Source organism: Pinus tabuliformis, chromosome 6 (assembly GCF_031772625.1).
Source record: "Pinus tabuliformis cultivar Carrire ecotype Pingquan chromosome 6, CPIR1, whole genome shotgun sequence".
Classification (NCBI taxonomy): Eukaryota; Viridiplantae; Streptophyta; class Pinopsida; order Pinales; family Pinaceae; genus Pinus; species Pinus tabuliformis.
The window spans coordinates 188,271,781-188,284,767 of NC_142292.1; positions in this window are offsets into that span (position 1 = coordinate 188,271,781).

A 12,987-nucleotide genomic window follows, 5' to 3' on the forward strand; every position below is an offset into this window, starting at 1 on the left:
AGCTATTGAGGGTTGGGTTTCATATTTATTTATTATTTATGAATATTTACATAGAGGGGATATACTTTGGTCCATAAGTGTTAAGTTTATATGTTATTTAAATGATTTTCATATTTATATATAGATTAATAATTGGATAATATTTATATAATCAATTAATATATAAACAAAAACATATATATTTATATATCTTAAATAAAACAATATATGAAAATATATGAAATTGTGTGTGGGGTCAGAAAGAAGTTAGCATGTTGGCTAGTTGGAGAAAGAGGCCAAAAAGCTTGTTTACTTCCAATAAGGAACCGAGGAAATCCTAAAGAGAAGAGTGAGAATCACAAGGAATAGGTAAAAATATGGAAGTACAAGAAAATACAAGTACTTTTGACAGGAAAATTAGTTATAGATTTTGAAATATAGTTACAACATTGAGGAAAGTAGGTAGAATTGGAATTTTCTCGGTATGGAGAATTTGACGAAAATTATGCAAACTTAAAAAGACCGTAAGTTACAGCTCACAAATAAGAATTGGGCATATAACAAATAATTAGAATGACAATTTCAGGATGATTATAACTTCCTACCCAAAAATTTGAATTGAAGGTTAAATTTTTGGAAAATTTTGAAGAAAATCTACAAGAGTCTTCACATGTTAAAATGTCATAATAGGTTACAATATTTCAAAGGTCATATATTTTAGCCTGGGGATTGGAATAACACAAGTAGATAGTCAATACAAAGAAATTGACGAAGAGGACAACCTGGAAAATCTAGAATTCTTAAGTCAATGATCAATTTGAACAAAATATTTAGGAAACACTATAAGTAAATTTTCAGGGAAAATTTCCTAGTAACATATAGGAGTCAAAAATATGCCCAAGGACCTTAGAGTGAAGAGGAAGTAGTTAGGGTTACAAACATAAGCATGAATGATGTTAAAAAAAACTAATGATCATGTAGTGGACCAACCTAAGGGTAGGGATTTGGAAGAAACAATCAAAAATCTCAAATTGGAATTTCTCAACTATAAAGATGACAATGAGAAGCTGATAAAAGATAAACAACATATTAGAAACCAAATATTTAAGAGTTTAAACAAAATTTAGAGTGAATTGACATAGAAAACTGAGTCCAGATTAGCTTATGAGCAAAGTGCATGGTTTATGATGAGAGGTATCGGAAGGTCAAGTCACTCCAAAATTGTTTCTTATCAACACTATCACTCAGCTAGGAAAACAAGTAAAAGGGATTATTTTACTATCGAATCTGATAATATCCATATTTTTTCAACACTTAGAGAAGTTAGAAGAAGAGCAGAAAAGCAAAGCTAAGAAAAATTAAGGCCCCCATATTTAATGGCGAAAATAAGAAAAGGGAAGAAGAAAATACCTGGTTGCTAGAGATGAGGAAATATCTTTAATTGTTACACTATTCTTCGAATTTAGAGTCTAGAATTATCATATATCACTTGAATGGAAAGTTGAATCTCTGGTGGAAATATCTTTAATTGTTACACTATTTCTCAATACCTCTGCCTCTGATCACTACCCCATCACTCTAACTTTGGAAACCCACTGTCCTCTTGGCCCTATTCCATTTAAATACAACCCTCTTTGGAATCAGATTCCTGTAGCCAGAGAAATTGTTTAGATGACCTGGAGCCAGCATGTGGAAAGTTCGCCATGCTTTATTTGGGAAACCAAATTAAAAAGAACCAAGCAGATTTTAAAAGATTGGGCCAAAGATAATTATCAGGAGCCAGAGGAGATCAAAAAGAAAGTCAAGAATGAATTAGAAGGTGTGCAGTCAAGGATCGAAGAGCATGGATTATCGCAGCAAAATAAGGAGCAAGAAAGTGTATTATACGCACAACTGAGTCACATTAATAGGGAGGAAGAAACCAAGTGGCATTTAAAATCTAGACAATTATGGCTTCAAGGAGGAGACAAAAATACAGGCTACTTCCACAAACAGGCGACTGCTCAAAAGCTCAGGAACGATGTAAACACAATCCTGGACAGCGAAGGAAATCGGCACAGCACTCAAGAAACCATAAGGAAGGCTTCCTCCAAGCACTACAGGGACCTCCTAACTGAAATCAAAGGGGCAGAAGACTATTCCGACTTGCTCCAGCATCTGCCCAAAGGAGTCAGTAAGGAGATGAACGACAACCTTAGCAAGGAAATTAAAGAAGAGGAAATTAAAAGAGCAATCTGGAGTCTACACCTTGATAAGGCGCTTGGGCCTGACGGATTCCCCATCTGTTTTTTCAGGGAGTTCTAGACTCTGATAAAAAAGGACCTGACAAAGATGATTCGATGGGCACAAAGAAAAGGGAAAATAGGAGGATTCACCAATTCCACCTTTCTTGCCCTCATACCTAAGGAAAATCGGTGCTCTTCCTTTTCCAGATTCCGACCCATTTCCCTCTGCAATTCCTCCTACAAAATTCTATCCAAAATCTTAGCTACGAGACTCAAACCCCTCCTTCCCTCCCTGATTTTTGAAATTCAAGGAGGTTTCCTGCCCAACAGACATATCACTGATTCCATTCTCCTTGTCTAAGAAGCCATCCACTCGAGTTTATCCAGGAAAGAGAAAGGATTTGTTCTAAAACTCAATCTGGCGAATGCCTTCGATAGAGTAAGGCATTCCTTCCTTATTGCTGTCATAAAAAAGATGGGCTTCGAATCTCCCTTCATTAATATTATTGTAGCTTGTATCTCTAGGCCATGGATCTCCCCCCTGATCAACGGTAGGCCAGGTGAAGCATTCCAATCTTCCCGAGGTCTCAGACAGGGTTGTCTCCTCTCTCCCTACCTCTTCATCCTCATGGCAGAATCCTTCAATCAAGCTTTGGAACACAATCAGAGAGTGGGCCTTATAACTGGTATCAAATTCGGGAATGGAGCAAAAAACATTAATCACTCACAGTTTGCTGATGATACCTTATTAATTGGGGGAGCCTCCAGCATAATAGCAAGGCAATTCAAGAAACTCCTTGACCAATCTATGGGGTACTCTGGAGGCTTGGTCAATCAGCTCAAAAGCTGTATATATGAATGGAACACTTCAAATCAGGTTATCCATAGCATTGCAAACATATTTGGTGTCACATGCAAGCTGGAATGGACCCACTTTTCCTATCTGGGCATGCCAATGAGCTTGGGCCCTTTGAAGGCTAAAACTTGGAACGGAATCATTGACAAGGTAAAGAGAAAAGTGCAGCAATGGGGAACTCAGATTTTTGTCTTTTTACATCCTTTGCAGCTTCTGGAAGTGTGTAGGAACTCTGTTTGACTGGTTTTTTACCTTTATCCTTCGGTTGTTTGCCTATTTCTATCGATCTTGTATCCCAGCCCTAGAGCATCTAGTGGCTTGGCACTTCGAGCCTTCCGTGGGAATTTTGGTTTTTTGGTTTGTCCAGTCAACTCTTTGGTTGTTTTCTGCACTTGTCTAGTGGTTGATAAAACCTTTTGTTGCGTGCTTTGAGCAAACCACTTGTTGAGCGTTTGGCTTTCACTTCACTTTGTTTTGGGCTTAGATCACATAGTTCATTCGAGTCTTTGTGAGCTTTTGGACAGATTGTCTTGGTGTTTCGGATTTGGTTCTACTTGCATTGAGTGAATTTGTTTGTTTACTTGTGTGATCATCTCTCAAACTTGTCTATATGCATTATGCCATTTTACAAAGAAAGAAAAACAAATGATCTTGTTGCATTACATTAGTTAGCATTTTGCATTGTTATTAGCAATTAGTCACTTTTAAAAAGAAAAGAAAAAATTTTCATTTCTTGTTATTAGTTGCATTAGGATCTTTGTTGATTGCTTAGTGATCATTTTGTTTGTGTAAAGATCTCAACTCTCCTGTAGATAGCATTCATTGAACGAAATGATTTATTTTGGCATATAGTTTGCATGCAGGAAATTTTTGAGAGATCACATACGGTAGGACCTAAAAACTGAAACATAATTGAAGATAAATTGTAAAATGAACTCAATGAACCTAACAACGCATTGGAACTTAACGCAAAAATTCTAGAGGTCTAGGCTAGAGACGTGTTCCGGTGTCGTAAAGCCTGGTAGCTTACCGTCGAGTGGTTGGGTGATTCCTCCACGGTGAAACGATAAGTGCCAGTAAGGATTGTGCTCCCACGTACCGTCGAGTATATATTGGGAGACCCCTATAGGCTTAAAACCTTTTATCCATAGGAAGCCGAGTCTGCCGCCTTACAAGCCGTAATGCACTGAACACAGCATTCGGGAAGATTGACTGCCGTACGGGAAGTCCTTGGTTTTCATCTGATTGCCAAGGTGTATAAGCAGTTTTACGGATTGTTTGGTAAACCTCTTGCCTAGTTCTCCAGAGTAGTCACTTTTGATCCTTTTCGGACTCCTTAAAAGAAAAGGTGCCAGTGAGCGTCTTGTCATTTCGTGCTCATTAAATATTCGAAGGAGACTAGAGTCATCTTTTTGTCCTTTTCTCGACTCTTAAAACATGAAAAGGTCAAGTTCAGTGTCTTAAAATTTATTTGGCCACGATAACATATTACCCGGTTAGATTTTGTTTGCGTTAGTCTGAGTAGGGTTTTGTCTCGTTAGATTCCCTAGGGTTTTGTGAAGTCCCATCCTGGCGGAATTACCAATTTTGTCTTCCGAGATACCGGTTGTGAGTGAAACTCTTTCTATTGTTCCAAGTATACAACCGCTCAATTCTCGTGCTCCAGGCGACGAGACTTACCAGTTTCATTGGAACCCTGTTTGGGAACCTTCTGAAAATGGTATCCCTTTTTGGGAATACACTTCTCCTCGGGTTCCACCACCACCATTTCCTTCCGACATGGAAGACACATCCCCTACTACAACTGACGAATCCGGTGCGCCAGGTGGCGAAATTCCCACCGCAACGGAATCTACACCTGTTAGTAGAACTCCTGCTACTGGGGGACTACCTCCTCGCTATAGAGCAATAAGCAATGTTATGTCGTCTCCTTTCCCAGGTTCTATCTGGTCACAACTCACTTTTTCCAACACGGAGCCTTTGACTCCACAAAGTCGCAGTACAACTGTTACCTCAGTCACAACCCCTCCAACGGTATCTGTGGCTTCTTCGACTCCCATTTTTAGTCGACCTTCGGCCTCTTTATTCGGAGTCTTTGATCCCACATCGAATGTCCCACCTGAAGGCCAATACGATCAGTATCTACCACCTCTCGGGACCTGGACGGGTCTACCGGCTATTGAAATTTCAGTCCCGTTGTCAATTGATTGGGGTTCCACCTTTTATCATGGTGGCCAAGCATTGTATGCGCAACCCGAAAAACCACCTCAGCAAAACCTACAAGGACAATCCTTTCAAGGAAACCCTTTTGCCTCTGGTGGCCCATTTTTCACCTCTCATACTCAACCTACTGGTAATCCAGGTCAACCTTTTGTTCAACAAGCTCAACCTGGTATCCAGCAAGGTTCTCCTACTGGACAAACTGGTCAATCATTTGTTAACCCAAATCAACCCAATGTCCAGTATGCTCAAATATCTGGACAAGCTGCCCAACCCCTTGGTCAGCCCACTGTCCAGTACAATCAACCTTCTGGACAAGCTGCTCAACCACTTGGTCAGCCCACTGTCCAGTATACTCAACCTTCTGGGCAAGCCGGTCAGCCTCAAACACAATTAGGCCAACCAACTGCCCAGCCCACTCAGCCATCTGGTCTGTTAGGACAACCTTCAGCTGTACAACAACAAATCCAATCCCAGCAGGTAGGCCAACCTCAGTATCAGCAGGTACAACCTTCCGGGCAGGTAAGCCAACCTCAGTATCAGCAAGGTTATCCTTCTGGCCAGATAGCCCAACCTACAGGACAGCCTACTGGCGCTGCTCAATCCGGTCCTTGGCCCCAAGCGGGATCCCAAAACCCATCTGGTCTTCAAATGCAGGCTGGAGCTCAATCCCAAACATTTTATCAAACTCAGACTGGTTCTCAAACTCAATCAGGGGTCCCACCACCGTATGGTTACCAACAACCTCAAGGGCAACCTTTGTTTGCCCCATACCAGAATTACCAACAACTGCAGGCGAATCCTTTGCAGAATTATCAACAACCATATGGCGCTTCTGCAGGATCGTTTGGTAATCCATGGAACGCTGGGGGGCAGATGTACTCTCTTATGGATGGCTGCGACCATACCACATACATCATGTACTTAAGCTATCAGTTGTATCTCTCGATGCAGATTCTCCGCGGCGGCTACATATGTTCTTGTAAAGCATTTCACCCCTCTCTCTCTCTCGGGCCTCATGCTTTAGGGGGCATCTGTTACACAGTAATTTGTCACCGTTGGTCACCGTCCCTGTTACCCCTTTCCCGCACGGTGGAGGACTCATTCCGGGACCTGTGAGCAGTGACATAACTTAAAAACACTTGCATTATGTTCTCCTCAGTATGGACTTCATTTGCCCTGAAGAATCAGATAAGCCCTCAAATTAAAATCTTCTGAACTATTTTGAGCCTACAAAGGGATCAAATTTCTAAGGTGCATGCTTTTCGTTTACATCCATCTTAACTCTAGATTTAGTGAGCATAGAGGGGGATTTAATTTCTTGATGATAATGTTAGAGTTTGTTCTATTTGTAGAGTTTGTGAAATCTTACAAAGACCCGGGATTTCACACGAGTGAGAGAGACAATTTTCTTGATGTGGTTTATAAACATGTATATGCATCTCCTTGATAGGGATGAGTAAGTGGAGGGATATGGAGATGAGTATGAGATTGTTTTGTGTGAGAAATCCATCACAACTTGCTAGATTTCTCACTCTACAATGTTTCTATGTGCTTGAGTTTGCGCTAAAAGGAAATCTAACACATGTTAGGTTTTCTTTTACATTGAAATGTTGTTAATCTAGCACACATTAGACTTATTTAGTCCTAAAATTTTGTTACGTTCTTGTGTTTGTGCTAGAAGGAAATATAGCATGTGTTAGATTTCTTTCAAATTTAGATGTGTTTGTGTTTCTGTTGGAAGAAAATTTAACGCAAGCTAGATTTCTTAGACTCTACAATGTTGTTGTTGGCAACGTGCTTGTACTTGTGGTAGACATAAATGTAGCACTTGCTAGATTTCTCAATTTACAATGTTTCTATGTGCTCAAGTTTGCGCTAAAAAGAAATCTAACACATGTTAGATTTTATTTTACATTGCAATGTTGTTAATTTAGCACACATTAGACTTATTTAGTCCTACAATGTTGTTATGTTCTTGTGTTTTTGCTTGAGGGTAATATAACATGTGTTATATTTCTTTCAAATTAGAATGTGCTTATTTGTGTTGGAAGAAAATTTAAAACAGTTTATAATTCTTATACACTACAATGTTGTTGTTGGCAACTTGCTTGTATTTGTGGTATACATAAATCTAACACTTGCTAGATTTCTCATTCTACAATGTTTCTATGTGCTTGAGTTTGCGCTAAAATGAAATCTAACACATGTTAGATTTTCTTTTACATTGCAATGTTGTTAATCTAGCACACATTAGACTTATTTAGTCCGACAATGTTGTTATGTACTTGTGGTTGTGATAGAAGGAAATATAGCACGTGTTAGATTTCTTTCAAATTTAAATGTGCTTGTGTTTGTGTTGGAAACAAATTTAACACAAGCTAGATTTCTTATACTCTACAATGTTGTTGTTAGCAACGTGCTTGTATTTGTGGTAGACATAAATCTAGCACTTGCTAAATTTCTCACTCTACAATGTTTCTATGTGCTTGAGTTTTCTTTAAAAGGAAATCTAACACATGTTAGATTTTCTTTTACATTGCAATATTGTTAATCTAGCACACGCTAGACTTATTTAGTCCTACAATGTTGTTATGTATTTCTGTTTGGGCTAGAAGGAAATATAGCATGTGTTAGATTTATTTCAAATTTAAATGTGCTTGTGTTTGTGTTGGAAGAAAAATTAAACAAGCTAGATTTCTTATACTCTACAATGTTGTTGTTGGCAACGTGCTTGTATTTGTGGTAGACATAAATCTAGCACTTGCTAGATTTCTCAATCTACAATGTTTCTATGTGCTTGAGTTTGTGCCAAAAGGAAATGTAACACATGTTAGATTTTCTTTTACATTGCAATGTTGTTAATCTAGCACAAATTAGACCTATTTAGTCCTAAAATGTTGTTATGTTCTTGTGTTTGTGCTAGAAGGAAATATGACATGTGTTAGATTTCTTTCAAATTTAAATGTGCTTGTGTTTGTGTTGGAAGAAAATTTTACACAAGCCAGATTTCTTATACTCTACAATGTTGTTGTTGGAAACGTGCTTGTATTTGTGGTAGACATAAATCTAGCACTTGCTATATTTCTCAATCTACTATGTTTCTATGTCCTTGAGTTTGCACTAAAAGGAAATCTAACACATGTTAGATTTTCTTTTACATTGCAATGTTGTTAATCTAGCACACATTAAACTTATTAAGTACTACAATGTTGTTATGTTCTTGGGTTTGTGCTCGAAATATAACATGTGTTAGATTTGTTTCAAATTTAAATTTGCTTGTGTTTGTGTTGAATAAAATTTAACACAAGCCACATTTCTTATACTCTACAATGTTTTTGTTGGCAACGTGCTTGTATTTGTGGTAGAGATAAATTTAGCACTTGCTAGATTTGTCACTCTATAATGTTTCTATGTGCTTGAATTTGTACTAAAAGTAAATCTAACACATGTTAGATTTTCTTTTACATTGCAATGTTGTTAATCTAGCACACATTAGACTTATTTAGTCCTACAATGTTGTTATGTTCTTGTGTTTGTGCTAGAAGGAAATATAGCATGTGTTAGATTTATTTTCAATTTAAATGTGCTTGTGTTGGTGTTGGCAATGTGTTTGTATTTGTGGTAGACATAAATCTAACACTTACTAGATATCTCAATCTACAATGTTTCTATGTGCTTGAGTTTGCGCTAAAAGGAAATCTAACACATGTTAGATTTTCTTTACCATTGCAATGTTGTTAATCTAGAACACATTAGACTTATTTAGTCCTAAAATTTTGTTATGTTCTTGTGTTTGTGTTGGAAGAAAATTTAACACAAGCTAGATTTCTTATACTCTACAATGTTGTTGTTGGCAACATGCTTGTATTTGTGGTAGACATAAATCTAGCACTTGCTAGATTTCTCACTCTTCAATGTTTCTATGTGCTCATGTTTGCGCTAAAAGGAAATCTAACACATGTTAGATTTTATTTTACATTGCAATGTTGTTAATCTAGTACACATTAGACTTATTTAGTCCTACAATGTTGTTATGTTCTTGTGTTTGTGCTCGAAGGAAATATAACATGTGTTAGATTTCTTTCAAATTCAAATCTGCTTGTCTTTGTGTTGGAAGAGAATTTAACACAACCTAGACTTCTTATACTCTACAATGTTGTTGTTGGCAATGTGGTTATATCTGTGGTAGACATAAATCTAGCACTTGATAGATTTCTCACTCTACAATGTTTCTATGTGATTGATTTTGTGCTAAAAGGAAATCTAACACATGTTAGATTTTCTTTTTACATTGCACTGTTGTTAATCTAGCACACATTAGACTTATTTAGTCCTACAATGTTGTTAAGTTCTTGTGTTTGTGCTAGAAGGAAATATAACATGTGTTAGATTTTTTTCAAATTTAAATGTGCTTGTGTTTGTCTTGGAAGAAAATTTAACACAAGCTAGATTTCTTATACTCTACAATGTTGTTGTTGGCAATGTACTTGTATTTGTGGTAGACATAAATCTACTACTTACTAGATTTCTCACTCTACAATGTTTCTATGTGCTTGAGTTTGCGCTAAAAGGAAATCTAACACATGTTACATTTTATTTTACATTGCAATGTTGTTAATCTATCACACATTAGACTTATTTAGTCCTACAATGTTGTTATGTTCTTGTGTTTATGCTTGAAGGAAATATAACATGTGTTAGATTTCTTTCAAATTAAAATGTGCTTGTGTTTGTGTTGGAAGAAAATTTAACATAATCTAGAATTCTTATACTCTACAATGTTGTTGTTAGAAACATACTTGTATTTATGGTAGAAATAAATACAACACTTGCTAGATTTCTCATCCTGCAATGTTTCTAGGAGCTTGAGTTTGCACTAAGAGGAAATCTAACACATGTTCTACATTTGAATAGCTATTATTGTGAGTTCTACACTTGTTATTGTTCTTGTTCATTTTGTTACACATACAATGATGCGAGTAGTTATAGTATTTATAAATTCGTATTTTCTTCAATAAATGAAGAATGTGATAATAATATTTTACTTTATTTTCAGAAACCATGGACTATGAAGCTAGTGAGAATTCAAAGGAAGCATCCAAGGAAAAAGGAAGTTCAAGAAACACAACACCAAATTCTTTAAATGGTATGAGAATTTTAAATTAGTTTATACTTTGTTACAATTGTTAGACATTATGATAATAAGTGGTTGTTGATTAATAAAAACCATGGAAATGGCCTTAGGAGTGGTTTTTTTATGAGGACAACCCATACCAACATGGGTAATTTTTTTTCCCGAGCAATTTTAGCTAGGTGATAACTATTGGCATCATATAGTAAACTTGCATAACATATGTACTTATTTATTATTGTGTGTGTAAATGGAAATCATGTATTATAAGGTTGTTTAATAATATTTGGTATTTCATGTCTTCCATATTCTTTTTTTTCTAGAAACTGTGGAAACTGGTGTGCGTGAAATTCGAAGTAAAGTAGTGAAGAGAAAAAGAAAAACAAGTGATAGACAAACGATGCCTCCTTCAACTGGTATGGTGGTTTTATATTTTTTGTACTTTTTTAGAAATGGTTGGATTAGGTGGTTTCTTTTCATAGCAATTTTACCCAGGTGATAACTTTTGGTGTCATATAGTAAACTTGCATTAAAATATGTACTCATTTATTATTGTGCATGTAAATGGAAATCATGTATTATAAGGTTGTTTAATAATATTTGGTATTTTATGTAGTCAATAATTTTTTTTTTTTAGAAACTGTGGAATCTGGTGTGCCTGAAATTCGAAGTAAAGTAGTGAAGAAGAAACAAAAAATAAGTGATATACAAACGATGCCTCCTTCAAATGGTATGTGGTTTTATATTTTATGTACACTCTCTTAGAAATGGTTAGATTATGTGATTTTTCAATATTTAAAAGAACATTATGTGACAATATTTAAAATTATATTTTCAATTTGATTCATGCAAATATTTTTTGTTGTTGTTATTTGCAGAATTGGTCGGCCCTAAAGCAAATGAAATGTTACAACTATCACTTAAGAAAAAGAAAAGTTATTCAACTCAAATGGCAGCATCAATAACACCTTCTACTTCTACTTTTGAAATGATTAAAAAATACAATACAACTAATAAATATGAGTTTGTGCAAGACTGGTACATCCAAATAGAAGCTCCCCTGAATATGTTTCCTGATATGTATCTATTTGGATCAATAGATGGAAAAGAACCAGAGATATTAGGAATAATAATTAATTGCTATGCTTGCAATGAAAATGACATTGACTTTCAAGTGGAAATGATTAAAGAAAATGAGGTAAAATTAATTTCATGTCAAGTAGAGTATACAAATTTTAGACCAGATTTGATTGAAGCTTCAAGTACTGATTCAACAAATACGATAAAGAATTCAATGTTCAAGTTGGATAACTATGAGAGCTTATCTAAATCTGGACTAACTAGTTGCGCAGATCTTTTAAAACGCATTGCCACCGTTCTGAGATATCGCTATGTAAGAAGTAAAAAAACATCATCTGTACTTCTTCATTTACAACAAAAAGGTAAATTTCTTGATAAAATACCAGATGATAAACTTGATTCTCAATTACTTGCTTTGAGAAGAGTATATTTATCTGATTTGGAGGAGAACATAACAGAAAGTGATTTCAAGCCTACTACAGAATTTCAAAAAACTAGGAAAGTTGAATATGAGACAACAAACCTTGCAAATCAATGTGATGAGATTCATGAAGCCTTCAAGCATTGCTATCTATTTTCAAACTCCTTTAGTAGAAAAGTGGCTGTTGAAAGATGCATAGAAGCTCCTAAGGTGTTCAAATTAAGATCACGAGATGATTTAAATGTTCAAGTATTAGTGAAATCATTCTTAGAAAAATTTCAAACCTCATTACCTGATGCTCTTCTGATTCCATTTGACATCAATGAGTCTGATCCATTGGTAAACTCTGTCAAAATTATAAATGAGACAGATCTAAATTCCAAGAATATCAATTTTTGGATAGTTGATGGTCAACACACCATTCAAGCAGCGAAAGAAATTTTAACAAATCCTAAATATAATGTATCTACAGAAGCGAAAAAAAATATAAAAAATGTAATGCTCGATTCTTGCATCCATCAGTTGAACCCACTGAGGTGATCCGCATTTGTTGTCAATTAAATTCTGCAAATAAGGTGTTCTACAAAACTCCATTTATTGATTGTGTGCGCTCGGCAAGGCATTTCTTAATTGCCAATGACAAATTAAAGAAAAGAAGGATTGGATGTTCTAAGACGGCTGAAGACAAGGTATGTAATTTTAATTATTTTTACATTTAACATTTTATTATTATATCTATTTTTATTGTAGATAAATGACTAAAGTTGATAATATAAGTCATTTTTATTCATATTTATAATGAATTCTCATTAGTTTGTAAAACCTTATTTAGTTTCATTTTTACATTGAATTCTTATTAGTTTATATTTCTTATTTTATCAGGTTGATGATGAAATGTTGTGCTCATTCTTCGACTGTCCAATTACAAATTTTTCTGATAAAAAAATTCTCTTATATCTCGAGGAACCTATTTGGGATAAATGGGACACTGTTTTTAACTGTTACCAACTAGGCACATTAAAGTGTTCTCCAAGCCAACCTGATTTTGAGAACTACAAGAGAAATAGTCTAC